Consider the following 19,704-nt stretch of genomic DNA (forward strand, 5'->3'; position numbering starts at 1 on the left):
TATATTGTCAAATTTCCACATAATGTCCCAACAGTTGAGTCAAAGAACAAAGATTTGGTTGTTTAACCTCAACTGCAGCACTACTTAGGTGTATAGTATGATAATGATTATCCATTACATTTTGTAGGCAACATTCCGGGCTACGTTTCGTATCTCTGGATCCTACAGCTGGAGTGACACGATGGAGATGACTCTTGTTGCCAACAGGTAATTACAATCATATTGGTAAAGCACATAGGATCATTCTCAGTTTCTTCAGGCTGTTGTGTAATGTGTTATCTAATGCATCAAAAGACAAATGTAATTTAAGTTTACAATGGAAAACATTAGTGTATGTAAGTGAAGGAGTCTTTCAGACTGCAGTTCCATTTAATGAACTACTACTCTGTTTTATGCTCTATGTGAGAATGAGTTTAATTCTTTTTTTATGTGTTTACAGTAGTAACAATGGTAACCAAACCAGTGGAACAGTGACAAAAACTCTGCCAGTTCAGTTCGCTGTAGATGTGGCCATCAGCTTGTGAGTAACATTTCTGTGTTGTAAAGTTTTTTCACAAAGGTATAAACCAAAACTCATCTCTTGACTGCACACACCCACTCCAGGAAGGGTCTCAATGTGGTGTTTTGTGAAATCAATATCTGAGCTAGCTTGAAACTGGCCAATATTGCCTCAGTTTGTTATGTTCAGTCTGTCGCTGATGGCTGAGCAATGCAGACACAGTGAGGCTTAAAGCAAATTGTTAGCAAAAAACATTCCATGTGTGAGTCAAGGCTGTAGCCAAACATAGCCTTAAATAAAGCTCAACAGTCTGTGTGGAACTGCTGTGTCTTCCTCAGTAGCATTAAATGCTACATTTGGCATCAGGAAGAAAGACACTCACCACCAGGAGATGTTTGGCTTACACAGCCACTAGCCACTAGCACTCTGTCCATGTGAAAAGAGACTTTGAAGCATTGAAACTACCCATGAGCCCGCACTGCCCCAAGCTTCGGGTGGGGCAACAGAAACCCAAACCATGAATGTAAACAAAGATGGCGGCGCACAGGGACGATGCTTAGTGATGAGTATAAAGACCGCTAAATACTTCGGCAAAGCAGAATGGGAAGCCTTCCATGCACAATTTGAACTAATAGCCAAATTGCATGAGTGGTCCGATGAACAGAAAGCCTTGCAGCTGATGCTTTGTTTAACTGATGCTGCTGCTTCACCCTAGTGACAGGTCTGATTACATGGCATTAGTTGGGGAGCTCTAGAGGTGTTTTGGATCGTGTTTCCAGCTGAGCTCCTTAGATCTGAACTGTGTGACTGCCAAAGACAGGCAGGAGAGCCATTAAGAGCCCTAACTAATGATATTAAGATGGGCATATGTTCACATACCACCTAATGTACAGTCTGAGCTAGCCTCTGACCAGTTCGTCAGGGTGCTGTCTCCGGTTGAGCTGCATGTCCACACATAGCTAGCTAACCTCTAATGACTTGCAAGAGGCCATGGAAAAGGTCAGTGCACAGACACATCCTGTAATGCCTGCCCTACATAGTCTAGGGCATGTGGTAGTTCTATAAGTGTGTGCATATAGCTCTAAAATGCAAAAGAAGAATGTTCTGGAAATATCATCTGAAGTTGTCCTCCAGGCAGCTGCTGTTCAGCTGCATTGCCTAAAAGTAGCTTGTTATGTCCTCCCCTTGGTAATTATTTGTCTGTAAGTCAATTGCATTTTCTTAAATGTTGCTGCATCATGTTTTAAATTATGTGAAAGATAATGTGGTGTTTGGAGTAGTGGTTAGCAACTTAGATCCACTGTTTAGCCATTTAGCTACATGGTGAATGTAGGCACTGTCATGCATCCATCAGGCTCTGAGGTCTCTAGGGACTCCAGTTCCCAGAACCCCCAGGGGAATCACATGATTCTCAGCCCTCCATCTCGCTCCAATCACCGCTCTCTGTCACCGGAGTATTAACTGATTTCACCTTTTCTCATATAATTAGTTTAGTATAAAGCCCAGGCTTTTAGTCTAGTTCCTTGCGAGGTATTGCTTCTTTTCCCAAGAGCTACTGAGCGTTATATTCTTCTGTCTATTGTGATTTTTCCGGTTTGCTGTTTTTGACTTTTGCCTTTTTGCCTTTGCCCTTTGGACTTTGTTCGCCTTATGTTTGTCTTTTTGTGTTGCTTGCCTTTGCCGGATTTGACCTTCGCCTGCTTTTGGACCACGATATTGGATTATGACTCAAACATTAAAGCCTCACTCTCTTTTTTTTTAACCACGAGCATCTGAGTTATTCTGCCGCGTTACAGAATACCTCGCCTACCATGCAGACGGCGGATCCGGAGACTTTTCAGAAAGCTCTTGCTGAGCAGGGCCATTTGCTTGGTCGTCACCAGCAAGTGTTAACCGGGGTAACGCATTCACTCGAGTCGCTAGCTCAACAACAGTCAGCAACAAGCCCAGTTAGCACAGCTAGTGGCTAGCGTTAAAGGTCTCGCCGACCAGCTTCAGACCCTAAGCCCCGCTGAACCAGAAACGAGCCCAGCCAGCTATCCAGCCCAAGCCGAGGCACCTGCCCCACGATTTCCAGTAAGTAAACCCGAGAAATTTGATGGAGACCCAGATAAGTGCCCAGGATTTTTGTTTCAGTGCTCTATTTTTTTCGATAACTCTCCCGTTAGCTTGGATCAGGCTAAGATATCGTTCATAGTCTCACGTTTGGCCGATAGAGCACTGGAATGGGCAACTGCGAGCTGGCAAAGATTCCACGCTGTCTCGTATACTCAGTTCTGAAGGAGTTTCAGCTGGTTTTCGATCACCCACATGATGGCGAAGTAAGTGGAGAACTGTTGTGCAAGCTGCATCAGGGTAATCACTCTGTAGCTGACTACGCTTTAGAGTTTCGCACCCTGGCCGCTGGCAGTGAGTGGAACGAGGCTGCTCTTTTGATTATGTTTCGTCAAGGACTGAACCCTGAGATCCTGACCGAACTGGCGTGTAGAGACGAAACTTGACCTTAGATCAACTTTTTACTCTGTCTATACGTCTAGATCAGCTCATAAACGTAAAATTAAACAAGGCAACCAAATGACTGCAAGAACATGGACAGCCCGTGAACCCAGTGAGAAGAAAGAAGTCGATGAACCCATGCAGTGTGACTCTTCGTGTCTGTCCAAGGAGGAGAGGCTTCGTCGGCTGACTAAGGGCCTATGTCTGCACTGTGGCGGTGCTGGTCATCTCGTCCGTGACTGCCAAGTCCGTCCACATAAAACTTTGGCGCCGACCCCGGGAAAGCACGTGGAGAATACTCCATGTGCTAATGTGGTAAGTGTTCCCACAAAGGGGTTGGTTTCAAAATCATTTCTGTTACCTGTTATTGTTGGCTGTCACCAGGTTTCTCTTGTTGTTCCAGCTCTGATAGATTCCGGAGCTGAGGGTAACTGCATCCACACTCATCTGGTCGAACAACTACAAATCCCAGTGGAGACCCTCAGAACCCCATTGAACATTGCAGCCCTGGATGGAGGTCCTGTAGGAGCTGGATCCATCACTACACAAACTGAACCTGTGCTTCTGGAGACAAGTGCTCTTCACAGTGAACTCATGTGCTTTTTAGTTCTGGACAATTCTGAATTTGAAATTATTCTAGATTTGCCATGGTTAGAGAAACATGACCCCACAATTTCCTGGCCTGAACATGACATTTTAAAATGGTCTGAGCAATGTTTTCGAGATTGTATTACAATCCCTATGGCAGCCGTTAGGTCTACTTTAGTAGAGAGTCCCAATGCTGATACCACCGTTAACATTCCCCTTGAATACTCTGATCTAAAGGAGGTGTTTAATAAAAATAACGCCACAGAATTACCTCCTTAACGCCCCTATGATTGTGCCATTGACTTGGTTGAAAATCCTGTCCTGCCCAAATCCTGATTTTACCCCCTAACACAAGAAGAACGAGCTATGGACACGTATATCCAAGAAGCCCTAGACCAAGGTTTTATTCGACCCTCCACTTCGCCCGCAGCCTCAGGATTCTTTTTTGTAAAGAAAAAAGGAGGTTTACGCCCATGTATTGATTATAGAGGTCTGATCACTAAGACTTACCCTCTTCCTCTCATTCCTGTTACATTAGAACAGTTACAAGGAGCCCAATTTTTCACTAAATTAGATCTCTGCAGTGCATACAATCTGATAAGAATTAGAGAGGGTGATGAGTGGAAAACTGCTTTTGTGACCACTAGGGGGCACTATGAGTACTTGGTAATGCCCTTTGGCCTCTCTATTGCCCCTTCCATCTTCCAAGCTTTCATTAACGACATTCTGAGAGACAAGATAGGGAAATACACTATAGCGTACCTAGATGACATTTTGATTTACTCTCCTGACTTCAAAACACATGTAAAACATGTTCGTTCAGTCCTAAAAACTCTCCTAGAGAACAATCTCTTTGTAAAAGGTGAGAAGTGTGAATTTCATTTGCAATCCATTGCCTTTTTGGGATATGTCATTAGCGCCAATGGGGTGGTACTGGACGACAATAAAGTAGAAGCAGTAGTGAATTGGCCTACTCCTACGTCCATAAAGGAATTGAAGAGATTCTTGGGGTTTTCTAATTTCTATCGCCGCTTTATCAGAGATTTTAGCAGCATTGCTGCCCCTCTGACAGCCTTACTCAAAGGTAATCCTAGAAAACTGACCTGGACCAAGAACGCTGAAGAAGCTTTTGTAAAATTAAAAGACACCTTCACTACTGCCCCTATTTTAAAGCACCCCGATCCCTCTGAGCCGTTTGTAGTAGAGGTAGATGCTTCTGAGACAGGAATAGGGGCTGTGCTTTCTCAGAGGTCTGGCAATCCACCTAAACTCCAACCAGTGGCCTTCTATTCACACAAGCTCACACCCGCAGAGAAGAATTATGGCATAGGAGACCGAGAGTTGCTTGCTGTCAAGTTAGCATTGGAAGAATGGAGGCACTGGTTGGAGGGAGCTAATCACCCTTTTGTGGTTTTGACGGATCATAAAAATTTAGAGTATTTACGCAATGCTAAACGCCTTAACTCTCGCCAACCTAGATGGTCTCTTTTCTTTTCTAGATTCCGCTTCAGTATAACTTATCGTCCTGGCTCTAGAAACACTAAGGCAGATGCCCTTTCTAGAATATATCAAGAGGATAGAGTAGAGACAAATTGGTCTACAAATGAACCCATTCTGCCTCCACATATTGACATAGCATCTATACGTTGAGAGATAGATGATGAGATTGAAGAGGCCTTAAGGGATAGCCAAATACCCAGTCAGTGTCCCTCTGAAAAGCTGTATGTCCCAAGCCAGTTCTGGGATAGACTCACTACATGGGCACATTCCTCTCTCACTTCAGGTCACCCCAGGGAGACACGCACGCAACAATTATTGGCCAACCGATATTGGTGGGAAAGCATGAACAAGGACGTTCATTCATTTGCATCCTCCTGTTCTATATGTTCTCAGTGTAAGACTCGTAAGACCTTACCCGCTGGTAAACTCGTTCCATTGCCCATGCCATACGACCCTGGTCCCACATAGCATTAGATTTTGTAACTGACCTTCCTGAATCTCAAGGCTTTACCACAATTATCACTATAGTCGATAGATTTTCGCGTGGTGTCAGATTCATGACAACTGAAACTTTGTTTAACCAGGTCTTTCGTTATTTTGGCATCCCAGAGGACATTTTGTCTGACAGAGGTCCTCAGTTCACTTCTAAAGTCTGGTCAGCCTTTTTTGAACACGTGGGGGTCTCTATCAGCTTAACATCTGGCTATCATCCACAATCCAATGGACCTCCTGTCCAGCGCCGTGGCAGCTTTGGGTCTACTCCTGTTCAGGTCTCCGGTCGAGGGCGTGGTGGTCGTCCTGGCCAGCCACCCGGACTCTTTGGGGGGGGGTTGTGTCACGCATCCATCAGGCTCTGAGGTCTCTAGGGACTCCAGTTCCCAGAACCCCCAGGGGAATCACATGATTCTCAGCCCTCCATCTCGCTCCAATCACTGCTCTCTGTCACCGGAGTATTAACTGATTTCACCTGTTCTCATATAATTAGTTTAGTATAAAGCCCGGGCTTTTAGTCTAGTTCCTTGCAAGGTATTGCTTCTTTTCCCAAGAGCTACTGAGCGTTATATTCTTCTGTCTTTTGTGATTTTTCTGGTTTTCGACTCTGTTTGCTGTTTTTGACTTTTGCCTTTGCCCTTTGGACTTTGTTCACCTTATGTTTGTCTTTTTGTGTTGCTTGCCTTTGCTGAATTTGACCTTCGCCTGCTTTTGGACCACGATATTGGATTATGACTCATTAAATAACATTAAAGCCTCACTCTCTTTTTTTAACCGTGAGCGTCTGAGTTATTCTGACGCATTACAGGCACAAATATGATTATTGTATGTTAGCCAGTGGAAATATGACCAGATGAACACTCTCCTAGCCAAAAAGTACAGCCCAAACAGTGAGCAAACAGTAACCAGCATGGGTCAAATGTCAGACTTGTGCCACATTTCCATCCACAGTGAAGGGGTCCTGTGCACGTGCTAATAAATACAGGGTCTACTGTTATGGGGCACATCCTGAAGTGGTTCTGGTGGAAGAGCTGGAAGACATGACATTCCACCTATGCACCATGACTGATGAGTTGGCACCTGTGAAGGGAGGGGGGTGACTGACCTAATGGTCTAATGGACTAATGGTCTGGGCCAAGAATGTGTGCCATTTGGTCTGGATTGTGGAAGTGCAAAATGTGCATTCTGGACTTCAATTTTCTGAGAAATAATGAGTGCCAGGTAGACCTCACAAGTGCCACACTGAGCTTCAAAGGGAGAGCATGTGCTGATGATGAAGCCACCAGAAACACAGTGTGAGTGTGCAGGAAGAGTGCGTGTCCCACAAAAGGCAAAATGGCAAAAGAAAGCAGCAAATCGTCATCAGGCAGGGACGAAGGGAGGGGGGGGTATTCCCACAAGCCCTGGGGGAGAAGCCCAAAAAGCCATGGCATTTGGAATGGGGGTGTGACGGCACACAGGAAAGACAAAGAAAAAAATGCCTTCACCAGTAAATACAGCAATTAGGCTTAGACTTACACAGCAGCTTCCATTCTGCAATGAGTTGCAGGGAATGCGGTGGCAAGCAAATTGCTCACTGACAAGAGCCCAGCAACACAGGAATCACATTGCTGTGTGAGTTGGATGAACAGCAATGAGAAATGTTATGGCAGATCTTAGTGGAATTTCAGGACCGCTTTGCATTGCAAGAGGAACTGGGGCAGACACACTTAGTACAGCATGACATCAACACTGGGAATGTCACACCAATACAGCAGCAGGTACGACCTCTCCCCTTGGGCCAGCAAAAGGCTACAGCCCAAGCCTTGGGAAAACGTGCAGGCTTCACAATGGTAGGACAATGTGCATGCCATACACAAGAGGCTCATGCCTGCTACTCAGAGGCAGCTGAAAAGCTTTTTAGGGCTAGCCCCTTACTGCAGTAAGTCTGTGCTGGTGTTGTCTTTCATCAATGCTCCCTTGTACAAGTTGTTCCAAAAAGTCCTGGCCTGGAGATTAAGGAACCAGCTTTGTGACCGGAAGGTCGCTGGTTCGATCCCCTGAGCCCACAGTATGTGACTGAAGTACCCTTGAGCAAGGCACTCTACCCCAAACTGCTCCCTGGGCGCTGTGGATAGGGCTGTTCACCGCTCTGGGTAAGTGTGCTCACTGCCCCCTAGTGTGTGTGTTCACTAGTGTGTATGTGGTGTTTCACTGCACAGATGGGTTAAATGCGGAGGTGAAATTTCCTCATTGTGGGATTAATAAGAGTAACTTAACTTACTTAAAAAGGGCAAGACTTTAACTGGTCAGGGGACTGTCAGTCAGCTTTTGAGGCCCTGAAGCAAACCCTAATGAGAACACTTATCCTGACACCCCTGGACCTCAACCTGACCTTCATCCTAAACACATGCACCAGCTGAGAGAGGTCTATCATAGAATTGGCCTGACAAAGACAGAGTTGTGGCCTACTTTAGTAGAATAATGAATAAAGCTGAGTGTCACTTAATAGGACCTGTTGGCCACTATCCTTGCTACTGGGCACTTCAAGTGCTACATGTGTGGCAGGTCTTTCATGTCTTTCCTATGTTCTGATCATGCCTCCTTTCAGTGACTGATGACCTTAAGGGAGCCTAAAGGGCAGGAGGTCTGCCCTACGAATTCATTATAACCCACAGTGCAGTGAGTGACACATTAATGCTGATGCAGGTCTTTCATGTCTTTCCTATGTTCTGATGATGCCTCTTTTCAGTGACTAATGACCTTAAGGGAGCCTGAAGGGCAGGAGGTCTGCCCTATGAATTCATTATAGCCCACAGTGCAGTGAGTGACACAGTAATGCTGATGCCCTGCCCCTGTGTCCATGTAGTGAACAAGCATGCAAGTACTATGAGCATCGGGAAGCCAGAGAGCAGGAGCTGAGAGAAGGGGAAGGCATGACAGCAAGGAGTGGGCTGATCAGCAAATGCAGGACCCAGACCTGCAGCCAGTGATGCAGTGAGTGCACAACAACAGTCCCACCTGGAGTTTGACACTCTTCATAGAGTGGGTTTTGCATGTGTACTGCATTCAAAGAACCCCAAGGGCAGTCCTGGACCCAGTTGCAGCAGTTTCCATTTGGCAAGCCCATGCAATGGTTTGGAGATGACATAGTAGGGCCATTTCAATACACTGCTGGTGGAAAGCATCTACTGCCATAGATTGCAGAGGCCTGGAGGCTGGAAGGTCGGGACTGTTATCAATGCCTTGGTTGGAGAATCTTCAGTAGGTTTCGGGTTCACCTGTATATTCATAGTGACCAATTGCACAACTTTGAATCCAGGGTGTTCGCTACTATGTAGGAGCACCTAGCTGTTCTCACATCCACTCACCAGCATGAAGATTTAACGTCATGTGTACCCCTGCCAAGAGAGAAATCAGGACATGGAACTGGCTTTTGGTCACCCCCAGACACCCCACCAGAACCAGCAGGCCCAGAGTACTTCCGGTGGCTCCAAGACCACACAGACACAGCACACACATAATAGGAAGGAGCTGCTGAATTCAAGCATGCAACAGAAAAGAAACTATGACTTGCATGCTCATGGCTGGCACTTTGCAGTAGGGGAGCTTGTATGGTCTACAGACCAAAGAGATTGGACAGCCACTGGGTAGGACTAGGCTGGGTTCTAGAAAGGTTAGGAGCAGTCGTGTACCGAGTGTAACTCCCACCCCATGGGCACAAAGTGGCACTACACAATGACAGGCTGGCTCCTTACAGGGGCTGCCCCATACCACAGGGAGACCATGCCAGGGAAGTGCTTTCTCAGTCCCCTGCAGCAGTGCTAGAGCAGTCAGGAGCTTTGTCCAGCCTGGGCAGGGTGGCTAAAGGAGCATGGAGAGCCCCCACTGAACTTAATTCCCTTACAAAGCTTTTCCCCAACCCCAGTCAGTGCAGACTACTCCCCAAGTTAGGGGGTCCCCCACTCTGATGCACCCAAGAAGGTGGGAGTGCCTCCGTGTTTGGTTCAGAGACTTTGTGGTTCTTTGAGGGTGAGGACTTTTCTAAGGGGGAAGTAGTGTAGTGAGTTCAGAAATTGAGGTACATGTTTATTATAACTTGATAGCTCAAGTAAGGCTTGCTCCTGATTTTCAGAAACATTTTCTGCTGTTGCTGCTGCAGACCTGGGAGTGCCTGATTTGGCTGCTCTAAAATAGTCTAAAATAATTAAAGGACTTGATGGTTGCATTGCTTTTCATTCAAGGTGTTTGCTGTTTGGTTGTGTTTGTGCATTGCTTACAATATAAGTGATGTTTCTCTTGTCTAAAATAAATTACAGTTAGTTTATGGTGAACAGGTACTGGAGGGCTCTTTAATTTGTAGTAAATTATATTCACTGTGGCCACATGTGCTTATCCAGTTGATCTAATTCAAAGTTCTTGATTTGGCTTCCCTTCATAAGCATCATACACTGATAGTACCTTCAAATAATACTGTGGTTACAGTGTTTTAAAAAGAAGCAGGACACATTGTGCTTATGTGTGTGTGTATATGTATTATATATAATGCTCTTTTATTGAACAGACAGCAAGAGGAAACTGCACTACTGAAACATTGCCAGAGTAGAGGGAAGGTCACTTCTAGCCATTAAGTAACTGGAAAAGATGGTGAAAGTATGATATTTTAATGACCATGTGATCTGTGTGTGAGCTTTAGTATTCTTGTCATTAATGGAATTTTACTCCCACCTGCTGGACATTCACAAGCATAACACTTCTTATGCCTTTGTATTGAATTCTGCATAGACGTTCGCATAGATGATCTTTTTTATCAGTTGTTGTTGTTGTTGTTGTTGTTGTTGTTGTCTGATATTGTGATATTGTGATATAACACTGCTGTATTTTAGTTCTGCCACTGCAGCACTGTAACTCTTAATTTCTCTATTTCCCAGAGAGCAGTGTGCAACCTATCTGAATTTCTCTCTGGAAGACAAAGGCCCAAAGCCTGTTGACATTGTCTATATGGTGAGTGGCTTCTAAATCCACTGCGTGGCCCCTCTCTTCCTCTAAATGTCTCACTCCGTCACAGACCCATCTAAAGTTGCACCTACTCCACTACAGATCACTCAAAATTACCTCTACACCAGTATAGACCCTGCTACTGTTACCCCTACCCCAGTATGGATACCTGTGCAGATAAACCAACTGCAAAGTCTTCTAAAGTTACCCCTACTCCACATCTGATACTTCAAAATTACCACTACCGCAATACAAACCCATATAAAGTTACCCCTACTCCACTACAGATCCCTGACAATTGCCACCACCTCAGTACAGACCCCTACCACATTACTGATGCCTTGATAGATACACCACCAACTACAGTGTCTTCTAAATTTAACCCTACATCACTACTGATGCTTTAAAATTACCATCATCTCAAGACTCCTATAAAGTTACCTCTACACCTCTACTGATACCTCAACATTACCACCACCTCAATATAGACCCCTGTAAATTTACTCCACCCCACTACAGATCCTTAAAAATTACCACCACCACAATATAGACCCCTCTAAAGTTATCTGTACCCCACTATTGATCCCTCTACAGGTATACCACCAACTACAAACTCCTCTATTTGTTACAACCCCATTACAGATCCCTATGTTACCTCCACCCCATTACAGATTCATCTACAGATACCCTAAAAACTAGAGACCTCTCGAAAGTTGCTCCTACCCCACTAATAATCCCTCAAAACTACCTCCATTCCACTACAGACCCCTTTAAAGTTATCCCATCCCACTACAGCTTCCTCTGCAGATAAACCACCAACTACAGACTCCTCGAAATTTACCCCAATGCTACTACAGATCCCTCTAAATTTATCCCTACCTCACTACTATAACTTCAACCCACCTACTACACATTCATTTAAAAGGTAGTGAAATAGGTAATATAGATCAAAGAGATGTTGGTAACACTTTCTATGAATGTCACCTTTGTAAGCATCTATAAACACATTCATAACATGTTATAATGCATTCGTAAGGCATTATTAACATGGCTATACATATTTATAAAAATGCATTACACGTTATAGCCATGCGTATTATGCATTATGAATTGTTAACAAAATACACTATAAGTACTGATCATAACAAATTATAAGAGCTCATAAGTCGTATTTGTCCGCTCTAAGTAAAGTGAAGCATACTGTACTAAAGCCTCCTCCAGTGTTAAGAGTGAGGCTTCAAGTTGAAGTATTTACTGAAGGATTTACTGAAACACTAAAACATTCACAGTAAAGCACATTACAGGCTTCAAATGTCAGAGTTTAAACTAGAGCTGCCATCAGTGTTTTACCCAATGTGGGAAAGTCAATGTACACCACCGTTAGCTTGGTATTTGTCTTTACATTATGCTCTCCAAGCTGGGACTGGCACTGACAGCATAGCATGTTATCAACATTACTTATAATGCTTTATGTTAACAATTCATAATATATAATAAACATGGCTATAAAGTGTAATTCATTTTTATAAATGTGTATAATCATGTTTATAATGCTGTATGAATGCATTATAACATGTTATAAATGTGTTTATAGATGCTTGCAAACGTGACATTCATAGAAAGTGTTACCGAGATGTTTTATACATATGTATATATTACATTTGTTTATATGCATCTGTTTATAGGTGAGGAATCTGGGATTAAAGGGTCTACCTGTTTCAGTAAAGTTTATTATGCCATCTCAGATTGGGCAGAACTTTATCCTAGAACAGCACACCATTACTGTATCACAGGTATTCATTCATTCATTCATTCATTCATTCAGTTTCCTTTACCTTTTTGAATGATTCATAAATTCATAAATCATTAGTTATACTAAAAAACTTTCTTTGTAGAACCTGACAGACTGCAGCATCAGAAAGGAAAAAAAACTCTGTTGTAAGCCATGCCTTTGATTTAAAACATTCTGTGAAAACGCATAAGCACTATTAGTCTATTCTTTTTTTAAAATATTTAATTCATTGTATTATTTCTCTATGTAAACAAGGATAAACACAGCAAAATATGTATGTTATTATTCACACACCCAGGATTACTAATTCAATTTACATTGTGTTGAAGTGTCAACCCCAGGGCAATCAAACTCAGGCCCTTCTTGTTCTGAGGCCACTGCGCCACCGACAATGACACCATAGATAATACTTAACAAAAGTTAATTGTACAGTTGTTTTTTACTCAAATTAGTACATTAAGGCACTGCTGGTGAAATTTTTTATTTATTTTGAAATTTATTGTTTATTTGAGGTAAACTAATTTCAAGTACTACTAAAAGCACAAATCAGACTAGATATAATCTAGAATGGCTAAGAACCTGATGTATACAGAACAGTGTTTTCTGCATAAAGGTGGATCTTAAAATTATCCAGTTTGCACTTATTGGCCTTTATTCCTCAATATAGTCAAATGTGATTGTAAAATGAGCACACACAGATTTCACTGACAGTTTTGTTATTATGTAATTGATCTTTGATGTATCTGTATGCTCAAACTGATTGTAGGAATGTGTGTAAATTAGAGCGTAAATATTTAACAGCCTGAAAGGTCAAACAAAATGTTCCTGAATCAGACACAGAGTAGCTTGCGCATCATTAAAGGCAGACAAATCTGCATTCTTTTATGCAACTTTTATGCAAAGCAATTCTTTGATGAAAAAGGGCCACTGTGTTTTTCCAACTGCAAATAAAATTGCCCTCAGAATCAACTCCTGGGGTATATATTTTGTGATGTCTTTTGTGTCTCAAATAAATAGCAAATTGTGTGTAAATATGCATAAACCCATCTGTCCTCACAGGCCTGTTAATGACACATTTTTGGAATTTACATTATACAGGCACTGAATTGTCCCCTTGACTTAAACTCAATAAACTGAAAAGGTTTGTTTTCATTGGCTGTTATTGGGAACCTTTCAGATCAAGATCAGTATAACCGTCTAGGAAACTTTCAGATTCTGAAATGTTTAATATTAATTATTATTAAGGGTTGATATTGTCTACTGTTTTATTCTAATGCGGATTTTTGTTTTTGTTTACTCCAGTTGTGTTTGAAGCAGATGAGCTGTGTAAGGTTTGAGTGTTCGTCCTTCTGTCTGGAGAAAGAATCTGCTGTTAAGTTTGAGCTGAAAGCTCAGCTCACCTACCTTAACCCTCAGTGTTACACAGGGGTGAGTCAAGCTTAATGTTTTAATTGACTTTCTATACAAATTGCAAATGATAAATGCATAAAAAATGTTTGTTTGGGTTTGTTGAGGTAAATCTGTTACATTACTCTACCACCCAGTTTCCAAAAAAGTTGGGATGCTATGAAAAATGTGAATGAAAACAGAATGCAACGATGTGCAGATCCATTTAAATCTTAATTTTAATTGAAAATAATACAACAACAACATCAATATATCAAATATTTAAGCCGGGAAATATTATTGTTTTTTGAAAAATATTTGCCCATTTTAAATTTGATGCCAACAACACATTTCAAAAAAGTTGTGAAGGGTCGTGTTTCCCTCTATGTTTCATCACCTCTTCTTTTAACAACACTATGTAAGCGTTTGGGAACTGAGGAGACACTGCTGTAGTTTAGAAAGTGAAATGTTTCCCACTTTTGCTTGACACAGGATTTAAGCTGCTCAACAGTTCAGGGTCTCATTTCTCATATTTTACAGTACATATAGTGCCAGATGTTCTCAGTGGTAACAGGTCTGGACTGTAGGCAGGTCAGTTTAGCACCCGGACTCTTTTAATACAGAGCAATGCTGCTGTAATACATGCAGAATGTGGTTTGACATTGTCTTGCTGAAATAATTAAGGCTTTCCCTGGAAAAGACGTCGTCTGGACGGCAGCATTTGTTGCCAACACATGTATATATCATTCAGCATTAATGGTGCCTTTACAGATGTGCATGTCACCCATGCCATGTCTATGCCATCATGAATACTGGCTTTTGTGCTGATAAGAAGTCAGATGGTCTGTCTCCTCTTTAGCCTGGAGGATGCACCACCCATGTTTTTCAAAAAGAGTTTCAAATTTTGATTCGCCGGACTACAGGACACTTTTCCACACCTCAGTCCATCTTAAATGAGCTCGGGCCCAGAGAAGGTGGTGGCGTTTCTGGACCCTTGTTATATATGGTTTCTTCTTTTTATGGTAGTGTTTTAACAGCATTTGTGGATGCAATGATGAACAGTTTTCACAGACAGTGGTTTTCAGAAGTGTTTCTGAGCCCATGCAGTGATTTCCCTACAGAATCATGTCTATTTTTAATGCAGTTTTGCCTGAGGGCCCAAAGATCATGGCCAGCCAATATTGGTTTTCAAAATTGTCCCTTGCATACAGAGATTTGTCTGGATTCTCTAAATCTTTTAATGACATTATGTACTGTAGATAATGAAATCCTCAAATTATTTGCTATTTAACGTTGACAAACTTGAATTGTTGCATTGTTCTTGAATTGTTGCATTATTTATCCATGCAGTCTGAAAGAGTCGTGAACCTCTCCCCAGACTATGATTTTTTTTTTTCTCAAATCTAATCATTGTGAATTTTGCTTCAAAACAACCCATATGACAACATTTATTTATCAAGATAAACATGTTGTGATGTAAAATCTGATCTAAAAAAAATCTTTCTCCATGCCTTTCCTCTCCAGAGATGGTCGCTCCATAAGTTTAGTCTGGAGAACGGATTCACAAGCTTTGCTAAGCTGGATTTTGACAGAAGGCGCTACAGTCAGACATCTAGTGGCCCACAGGTAAGAGCCATGATGAGACAGCAGCATAGCACTTTAACTTCCTGTTACTCCTCTCTTATCTTCCCACTCTCCTGTTTTACAGGACGATGCCACCAAATTCCACCAAGCACAGGTACAAAATTTGCTAATTCAATGTTTTACTCATGTGTTGAACTGTTGTAAGTATGTGGATTTAATTCTGTAAGTCTGATAGCTTTTTACAGTGAAATTTCGATAATAAAGTTATATATTATTTCAGTGTAAATCAGTTTCATGGTGCTTGATTTGGCACATCACATATATATCATCTACCAACAGCACAACTGTTTTCATCTGTGAAAGAGTGAAGCTTTATGAAGTAAAACTGAAGATCCAAAATGCAGGAAGTGCTAACTTTCTACACTTGATTCTTTATAAGTATATACAGCGGGGTCCAAAAGTCTGAGACCCCATTGAAAGTCTGGATTTGTTCCTTTTAAACCTGCATATAAACAACAGAAATTTTTGAATTTTGAGAAATTTAAAGCAAAGAAAAGTTATAATGAGTAAAATGAAGCATATTGAAAATAATAATATTTCATCATATTATTTATGGCTTAAATCTTCTTGAATTTTATTATATTTTCAAACATATCAGCCTACATCACATCAGTAAGTGATGAAGAAAATTACCACATTCGCAAAGTCTTTATTTGGTCTGCAAACCGCCACCCCCATCCCCCCCAAAAAAAAACCATTACAAAATACGTACTGAATGTTTGTATCATTAATCTCAGTTCTGCATGCACATCTGATTGGTTGACTGATTATGTGTGCTGTGATTTATGATAAATATTTTAATCTGGCAAATATTAAAAAGCTGAGCTGAACCTGATATTGAGACAGTTATATGGCTCTGTAAAGTAAATGGGAACTACATTTTTTGGGAGAAGGGATTAGAGAATGTTTTTCATTATTTTGAAGAACAGTTGAATAAAAGCAATATAACTCATGAGGTTGTGTGTTATCATGAGTAACATCATTCTTTACAATAATGCACTCCTTCTTGTGTTTTATTGCCAATAAAACACTGATGTAGTACCAGTGTATGACCACAAGATGTCCCTCACATTACATATACATCAACTATACATTTAATTACTAAAGTACTTTTAAATTTAGTTTTAAGTCTTAGATTTTCTGTAATGCATGAGCTTTGAGTTGTTCGGTGTGAGTCTATGAGGTCAGTCAAAGTTGTTCCACACTGTAAAAGATGTGAATCTCTGTGTTAGACAGTATCTTCACTTTTGTGTTTTACTGTTTACGGTCTGGTGTAACTCCAGCTGAAGGTCTGAACGTCTGAGTTTTTCAGTGTGTGATTTTATCTGTAAGTGAAAGTTCCTCTGATCTCAGGTGAGCGTCAGAGCTGAGCTGGTAATTCCTCCCAATCGGATTTTCATCGTGTGCTCGGGGGCGGCAGGTGGGCTCCTTCTGCTCATCATCATCAGCGTTCTGCTGTGGAAGGTAAGAGCCAATCAGAGCACAGTTATGATATCATCATCCAGGAATAAATGAGGGGGAAAATAGAGCGCCCCTTGCTGTTGGGTTTTAAAACATGGGTTAACATTTGACGCTGACAATCTGTCCAAATGTTACACTGACAGTCACTATCGCACGTCCCACAAAGTAGTTTGTGTCAATAAATGAGTTTGACAATGTATATAATGTTTGTCCAGCAGTCTTTCACTACCTAAGTTGTCCTGCTTGTGTAATGTTATTGTTTGTACTCTGGAGGTTTGATTATGTTCAGTTCAACAAATAAGAAATGGTGCGCTAAAATTTGCAGAGCAATGCTGTGTTTAAGAGAGGATATGTTGACGTATTTTCACTTATATACTGAGCTGTGAGGATGCCCGTGTTATAATTTTAATGTTTATTTACAGGGTTGTAATGACTTCATATAACTTCTCATGTTTTTTTTTTATCTTTCTCTCTCTTTTTGCAGTTCAGCTTCTTTAAGCGGAAGAAGTATGAAGTAGCTTGTGCCAAGTTAGAAAGATCTAGAATGCAGGTGGAATTCATAAAATCCACTAAAATAAATTATGACTGAATGTAAGACTACTATAAAACCGTGTTCGGTAATGACTTGTTTTATTGTTTATTTTGAAATGAGTTCATACATTTAATACAGATTTAATACATATGTTTAACAAATGTTTTATGAAACCGTTATTGTAACTCAGACGTAAAGTTACAGACTTTACAGATTCTGTTATGTTTATAGTGTTTTGAAATGCTGTATTTAAATAAATAAAGCACATTGTGTTTAGATTGTGAGTTATAAGCTGTAATGTTAGCACACTGTGTTTCCACTGCCAGCCACCAGAGGGCACTGTCCCACCACTGCTTCTGTGTTTGAACATTTGAGGCAAACTGAAATCATGGCTCACGTCTCATTGTAAAGTTTTAGGGAAACATGACGAAACACCAAAAATGTCCTGATATGAAGTGACAAATGGTTACTATGTTATTTTAGGGTGTTGCTAGGGTGATGATAACCAGTTGCTGTGGTATCACAGGTGGGTGCTAAAGTGTTGCTGAGTGGGTGCTATGTTATTGTGGGTGTTGCTAGGTGGTGGTTAGGGTGTTGCTATATTATTGTGAGGGTGTTGCTGGGTGGTTGTTAGGTGTTTCAGTTAGTTACTATGGTGTTCAAAGCCCAATAACTGAAAATGACGTCACCATGAAAATACAGGGTGATTAAAAAAGATTCATTCGAGTTCAAAATCATTTATTTCACTTGTAAATCGTTACAGATCAATGCAGTGAACTGTAAATGGTTTAAATGAGCATAAAGTTTATTGTGTAATTGTAGAAGGTCTCAGTATGAACCTCCTCCAGCTGTACAGACAACATCAACGCCATAGTCAAACTCATCCCATACTGGATTGAGCGTGTCGGGTGTCGCTGCACTCACGGCTCTTTCAGTGCGATTTCGGAGATCATCCAGTGTTGGGGAACCAACGACGAACGCTCTGAGCTGTTGGAGCTTCACTGCCCATGAAAATCACACTGCACGGTTATGACGGATTCACTCTTATTGAAGTGGAGAACGCAGAACGCTTTCTGCTCAGGGGTCGCATCTCCTCTCAGACTGAAGGGAGCCATCTTCCACTGACAGAAACTCTATGACCCCCTCTTTCAGTTGGATTGTGATTGGTTCCTAGGCGCCTCACAGTCGTAAAAATATGGAACTTTGAAATTGGATGAATCTTTTTTAATCACCCTGTAGTTTACAGCTGGTATTTCTAGCAAATCTCCTGACAAACTCATATATAACCTTATTCACATCTAACTTTGCCCCAGTCTCTCACATGTTCTGTCATAGTTGAGCTGTGGGATTCATAAATGAAATCTAAATCAATGCAGAAGTGATGGTATTGGTTTAAAGCCATGAGAACCCGCTGGTTCACTTCTTTTAAATCAGCATCTGAATGAAGCTTCAGACATCATTGATCATGAGCATTTTTAGAAAATGAACCCCATATAGACGCAGTGCTTCATACCTGCTGTGAAGCTTTACTATCAGCAGTTACATCACTGAGTTTTAGAAGTGCGCATGACCTCATATCAGGCTAATGAGAAATGTTTATTTATGTAAATGTTTATAGATGTCGACAGCTCTATTGAAAGCGAATTGTGTTCACTCTTTCTTAAATTACATGAGTTGGGATTTACAGAAACAATTGTATAATTATAAATAATTGATTCCCACTAGTCCGCCCAATGACAGCTGGGATAGGCTCCAGCACCCCACCGCGACCCAGAAGGATAAGCGGTTTAGATGATGGATGGATGGATGGATGCCCACTAGGCTCAGCCTATTTCTTAACATATTTATTGCATGTAATATGTGTATAATGGGAGTAGGATGTGTGGTTGGTATAGTGTAGTAGGTAACACATCTGCCTTCTATGCTGTAGACTGGGGTTCAATCCCTGCCTGGGCAGCACCCTACACTATACCAATAAGAGTCCTTGTGCAAGACTCCTAACACTACCTTCACCTATTTGTGTAGAAAATGAAAAAAAAATTGTAAGTCGCTCTGGATAAGAGCGTCTGCCGTAAATGTAAATGAGTACAAAAAATTAACTCCACTGATTTCTCAACAACCCTGCATAATTAATTGGTTAAGATGTAATCAGAGTGGTTTGGTGTGAAACGCTCCGTTCTAGAGAAACTTACCGAGTCAGAACTGTTCACAGTGGTGGTGATAGGAACCAGACGTCCACCTCTAAAAGCTCCCTCACAGAAAGTTACTACATGAAATGGTTATGAATTCACTGCCTGATGACTGAGACACTGTTTTATGATAGTTTAGAGAACTTAA

At 41.5% G+C, this 19,704-nt stretch overlaps 1 pseudogene; it reads left to right on the forward strand.

Annotated features, from left to right (window-relative positions):
• LOC118804042 overlaps window positions 1-18,174 on the forward strand; it is a 56,792-nt pseudogene extending 38,618 nt beyond the window's left edge.
• The last annotated feature ends 1,530 nt before the right edge of the window (window positions 18,175-19,704 follow it).

The sequence above is a fragment of the Colossoma macropomum genome, unplaced genomic scaffold, assembly GCF_904425465.1.
Source record: "Colossoma macropomum unplaced genomic scaffold, Colossoma_macropomum, whole genome shotgun sequence".
NCBI classification, from domain to species: domain Eukaryota; kingdom Metazoa; phylum Chordata; class Actinopteri; order Characiformes; family Serrasalmidae; genus Colossoma; species Colossoma macropomum.